The 5,979-nt window shown below is 43.9% G+C and overlaps 1 pseudogene; it reads right to left on the bottom strand.

Annotated features, from left to right (window-relative positions):
- Positions 1-883: 883 nt before the first annotated feature.
- LOC146171723 (uncharacterized) lies at positions 884-4,628 on the bottom strand (annotated as a pseudogene).
- Between the last annotated feature and the right edge of the window lie 1,351 nt (positions 4,629-5,979).

The following is a 5,979-nucleotide window of genomic DNA, read 5'->3' as shown; positions in this document are numbered from 1 at the left end:
ACGATCCCACAGATTATCTATCATAGTGGCTTACAGAGCATTTGAAGTGGGTGGGTGAACTGGCGGACCCAGGCGTCCATGGCCTTCTTATTGGTAGCTGCTGATTTGGTGAAGTTCGACACGCTTGCGTAGAAGACTCGCAAAATGTTACCCTTGGGCGCTGCGCACCAGGGAGTTCTTTCTTTTGCCATCTCTGGGCCAGCACGGCAGAGGAGAGGCTTTACCTTTTTGACATAAGATGGAGAGGATGAGTTGAGGAGTTCAATTTTGGATTGAAGAGACTGAACTCTCTTTTCTAACGATGGTTGAGAAAGCCTACCAAAGTTCTTTCTTGAAAGCATTCCAATCCTTGAAAAAGAATTTATGACTTTCATACCAGGTACTGGTATATCCCTGAAGTATGAAGTAAGCTTGCCTCAATTTTGCTCACGCATTCAAAAAGATCAAGCCGTGTTCCGCATCTTCATCAGACAGTCCTTTGAAGATGGGGGAGATGAGACTGTAAAAAAATCCAGATGCAGTGTCTGTGTGGCTTGCTCCATATTCAGGGGCATGAGGTACCTCAACAGGATTCAACACCACCACGCCGTAGACAATCAGTTAGGAGACTGGCAGAGCTCCCAAATGAACTCCTTATTTGACTGACTTGCACCCACAAAAGACTAAACAAGTTGGCGGCAGATAATAGGAACAAGCATGCTCAGCGGTCATCGAGCCATAGAATGCCTATGGCTCGCCGCTGTGCTCAACTTCAGACTGGCAAGAAAACATCATGATAGAGCGTGGAGTGTTACAACAATCTGGAACAATGGGGACGCAGTCATGTACTGCTGCAATTATTAGAGATAAATCTTGCTGCCACCGTGCGTAAAAAAAATTCATCTCAACCCTGTTGACATCTCAACTTTTGATTTTTGAAATAATCAATAAAAGCGAAATCCCGTGCTACACTGCCGAACCCCCCCCCCCCCTCTACGGCTTGCCTAACAGTGCTCATTGCCTTGTTGAAGGCAACGTGATGCGGCTGCAGTATCGCACCTCCAAATGGCTTGTAGAGTAGGGGCCGCAGGGGGTACGCTGGGTCACCATAGATCACATATTTCTGCCCTATGGTGACCTTTTGAAGGTTCTCATGCAGCACAGTCTCCTTGAGGATCCCTAGAAGATAGCAAGAATTTAAAATATATCCAATTAGGATCCATACAGGTGCCTTTGTTTCTTTGCATAATGAGATGTAATTACAACTGCGAGTTTTTAGGTATTTTTTCCTACAAATTTATAAAATACCACATGCTAACACAACCTTGCATCACATAAGTGCCGTGTTTCTTTACACATGAAATACCGTTTTTCATGAGGCCGGTCGTTGAGTATCCTTTGCCCAAATACCAACTAAAAAATATAAAAGTACTTGTGGAATTTTTGTTGCAGAGATATTAGGCTTTAATCTGGAAATGCACATCGCTGAATATGAAAAACATTATGGCTGGTTACTGCAATGAAGACATGACTGAACAGGCTTACCTGCATCGTGACGCCTGCCTTCATATAGTCCATCCAGCTGGCAGATTATGCCATTGGCACACATAAGTGCCTGATACTTTGCACGGGTGCCTCTTGTGCCCTGAGAAATTCTTCTGACCTACAGAAGGTCGGCAAATTTGTCTTGCCGTTCCTTCAATGAAGCCCCAGCAGTTGGGCAAAGGGGCCCCCTTTGCATGCACAGCCTGAGGAGGAAAAATTGAACTGGCTGCAAGCAATGAGCGCTTATAGAGTCCCTACACAGTAGTCAAGAGAAAATAACCTTTCAGCGTGCACCTTCTTTACTCTGCCGTAGCATAATGCTTATTGCACTGCTCCCAAGGGAGTTCACTCGTACAGGCCCATCATTGCTAAGGCGAAATCCTTTAATGGCTCATAACGTCGGCATTCATTTGTTCGGCCATACTACAGCTGTCAATAAAATGACGTCATGATGATGCCATCAGAAGAAATAAACATCCTGTCTCCAATGGGAATCAAACCTTCATCCCTCAAATCCCAGCCGAGCGCTTTAAGCAACTGTGCCACGCCCGGGATCGCGAAACACATAATTCTCCTAGTCAAATGTAAACATGACAGTAGTGATGACAATGACACTGCAATTAGTGATAATGACAATGATGACATTAACAAAGATAATGACAGTGCAATCAGTTGATAATGATGATGAGAGCAAATGTGATGCACCGTGTGCACCAGCACCGGTTAGGCTTTAAGATTTCTGCAGTGTAGATTCCATAGTCTCTTGGAATTTTTTCAATACTATCAAATACACTTGAAGTTTTTTGTTTTCTATAATAATCCAAATTCGTAGACCTAAACTAGCTTAACTTTCTTTTTTTAATTGGAGGATCATATATGCATTCTACTTTTGCGAACAGTTTGAGACAGTAAGGATGTCAATAAAAGCCAGGAATTGCGCAGAAATCCTGTGTGAAATAAAAAATTTGCCAGATTCTGCTGATGTGCAGATTGAAATGAGCAAAATCTATTCTATTCTTGACAGCTTTCTTTCTCAGCTTTAGCATGATAGGGTGGACTACTTTGGGTGTAAATTCAATTATTTCTTTTCCAGAGCTACTTCCTTATCCACTGCTTAGGATACGAAGAGATCAGAGGAAGATCTGAAGCCAGAAGACAAAACACCTGCAGCAGAAGAAGCAATTTCTGCATATAAAGACTGCATTTAGTTAAGCGCGTTGGCCGCAGCTTTCTGCATTTAGTAACATAAGCAAATAGCTGAAATTGGCAAGAAACGACAATACTTGCCGCTGTCCTGTTGCTATGCGTCCTATGTGCATCTACCATTCCCCGGCAATACAATGGTGCACTAAATTAAAATAGCTCTCCATTAAATACATTGCAGCTCATTTCTATCAATAGAAAACTGCCTCAAATCTTTGCTTGAAGCAGAAGCACACTAGGCATTTATCTGCTCACTTTAGAGCAAATCAGTGCTGCTGATTGTAGAAAATGAGTATTTCAACTCTTCATCAGCTGTAATCACAGTATGATCATTTACAGGTATTATTTTCACAAAGAGAAAGTAGAAGCGGCTCTGAAAAAAAAAAAAAATTTTCGGTAAGAGTGGCGTCAAATATAGATTTTCGAGTAGAGAAGGGCCAAATCGAAAATTACTTACGATTGTTTAAATTATTGCATAAAATTTTGATAAATTTTTGTGTTGAGTATCTGTATTATATGAAGCAAATTAATAAATAATTTGTGCTGATAACAACCTTCTGCATATTTCTCAGTTTGTGTTTTTATGGACTTGCCTCATTTTGGAAGAAAAAAATGGCTTGTACATGTGATTGTGGAAGAGCTTATTGCTGCGCTAGTAGGTAAGATCAAAAAGTAGCATGGCACTGGTTGCATTAGGAACGTTAGCCAGTTTCACTAAATTCGATGTTGACACCTTCCCAGAGCTCTGAAACAGAGCTGGAGAGCAGGAGGGGTAAATGTGCTGCCTTCGCACATGTGTACCTAGGTAGATTGACGTGAAAAAAAAAAAAATGGAAAGGAATTGAATGATTACAGCAGACGGTCGGTGACTGGCCACGGGTCAAACTGTAATCTTTTATATAAATTATGCTGTACCGTCGTCAAAACAGCTCACCTGCTAGAAACGGCCTACACAACTAGCCTCCTGTCCTCCCTAGGAGCATGAGCTCTGATGCCTTTTGATTACAAAATTTTAACTTAGTCAAATCGAGTAGAAGGCACGGAAGCGTTTGAGCACACATGGAAGCTGATGGGGATGATGTGCAATGCACAGCGCGTGAGCGCGCTCCATTGCGCACGCGCGGTGATACGACGTCGCGCACTCTCTTCTCACAAAGAATTTGTCGCTTTAAATCCGTTCCGACTTCATTATTATTTTTTATGAAAGCTCTACAGGCGGTCACACAAGTGTCAGACTGTTTTGATAAGCTCTGAACCTTAGGATTAGCGCTAATGCGCATTCAAAGATTTCTACTGATACGCCACACCCAGTCAGCCTTGTTTTACATTTTTCGGCGGGCATATATATCTCATACAGTTAACGCTCTACTGATATCAATAATTTGGTTTGTAACCGTCAAGCTACCACAGCCACATGCGCTACTTACCTCGGAGAAGCGTTGAAGGGCTTGCAGATCAAGCCACTTGTGGACTGTCAGATCGTACAGTAGGTGGCCGAAGTAAAACTCCAGATGTGCCAAGGTCTTGGACACGACGCTCGAAATGACCGAGCTGTGCCGATTAAACATACTTTCTAAATCGCACAGCCGATTAGGGTACGCAAGTCGGCGCAAGGTCATGCAAAGTGCCTCGGAGCCGGAGACCTTGACCCGCTGCGCACTGGTGACCTCACTTGGAATGAGAAAGCCTGACTGCAGCTCTCCAAGATCCTCTTTTTGAAATCTAAGATTTCTGAAGAAGACTGTGCTGTCGATGGCGTCGATGTTGAGGATGCCACGTTCACGCAGATTCCTCCGAGGCTTCGGAACTTCGCGCTCCAGCTGAAATCTCTGCATGTCCTCAATTTCTTCCCACGATAGCGTGCTTAGAAGTTGCCGGTCGTTAAGGACGCTGTAAGGCATGGTGTAGCGTGGACAGGTTGCACGGGTTGCACCGACCGCAAGATCAAGCTAGCACACAACCGCACACCAGTACACGAGCACAAAAAAAGAACCTCAACGGTTTTAACGCAACGCGGCTTGGATTCTTCGGGCTTGCTGCAGGCGGCAAAGTGGTTAAAAGCGAGCCCAAATTATAATTATTCGAAACACAGTCAAAACGCTAACATAATGACTTCGGGGGATCTGCATGTGTCATTTTTGTGGCATTATATGAAGTATTTATTACAAATGGCTTCTATTTTTTTATTGGATGGCCATCATCATCATCATCATCCGCATGTACGTCTAGCGATACGTCTTACGTATGGGCGATACGTACAGCTAAAACGTGTTTTGCCCGGTGTCAGCCGAATACGTCTACATCAAATTTCACGCAATCGCAGCAGGCGTCCGATACGTCTACGTCTGTACGTCTCCGGGAGACGTCATACGTCTCCGGTAAGCTAAATCTCTCTAATGTTGACATCAAGTCTATACGAGCTTATTTAGTTCATATGCTCACACATCTGAAAGCGAGCGCACACCGTAAGTGTTCTTTTGCACCTTTACGAATAAAACAATGTTCTGCCATCGCTCTGCGAGCTGAGGCTTCTCTCCGACGCTGTCCCCAAACAGAGCGCCGGTTCATGATGGAAATTAGCATTCATAGCGGTGGCAAGTGCTGATCGTCCGCAGGCGTAACGACGACAAGCTGCCGCAGCCGGAAGTGGAGAGATCAGTGGAAAAACTACGTCACCAAACTTCCGCCCGATTCTGCCGAATTCGGCGGAGCAGTTTTGACCTTGACTCGGCGATTGCTTCCCACCGGCTCTTGGAAAACGCGATCTGTGTTTCCGATTTGCGTTTGGAATACAGTTGCTCCGAAAAGAGCAAAAATCTTTGCTCTGGAAGTGTTCCAGCTCTGCGATTCGAATTCACCCCAGTAAAAAAATAACACTGGGACCAATTGGGATCTCCAAATGAACCCACTTGGACCTTCAATGGGGCCCACCTAGGCTCAATTGGACATCGCTCTAATGGGTTAGTCGAATTGGATTAACCAAATGGTTCTGAAAATACCAATTGGGCATTCCAAATGGTTCCAATTGGGCGTAAAATTCCGCCGGATTTCCACACGGTGCTCAAAATTTTAATTGTAAATCATCTCCTAATTGGGTTTCCCCACCAGAATTCCAATTAGGTTTACAAATTCCAATCGGCTTCTGAGATAGCGAATTGTATTATATATCTCCCAAATTATCAGCTGGTTGGCCTAAAAAACTATGGCGCATACACAATATGGTGCAATTGTCAGCGTTCACGCCACAATTCG

The sequence above is a fragment of the Amblyomma maculatum genome, unplaced genomic scaffold, assembly GCF_055883805.1.
Source record: "Amblyomma maculatum isolate TAMU_Amacu unplaced genomic scaffold, ASM5588380v1 scaffold_18, whole genome shotgun sequence".
Taxonomy (NCBI): domain Eukaryota; kingdom Metazoa; phylum Arthropoda; class Arachnida; order Ixodida; family Ixodidae; genus Amblyomma; species Amblyomma maculatum.
Note: the sequence above shows the minus strand (reverse complement) of the source record. Positions and strands in the feature narration are given on the sequence as shown.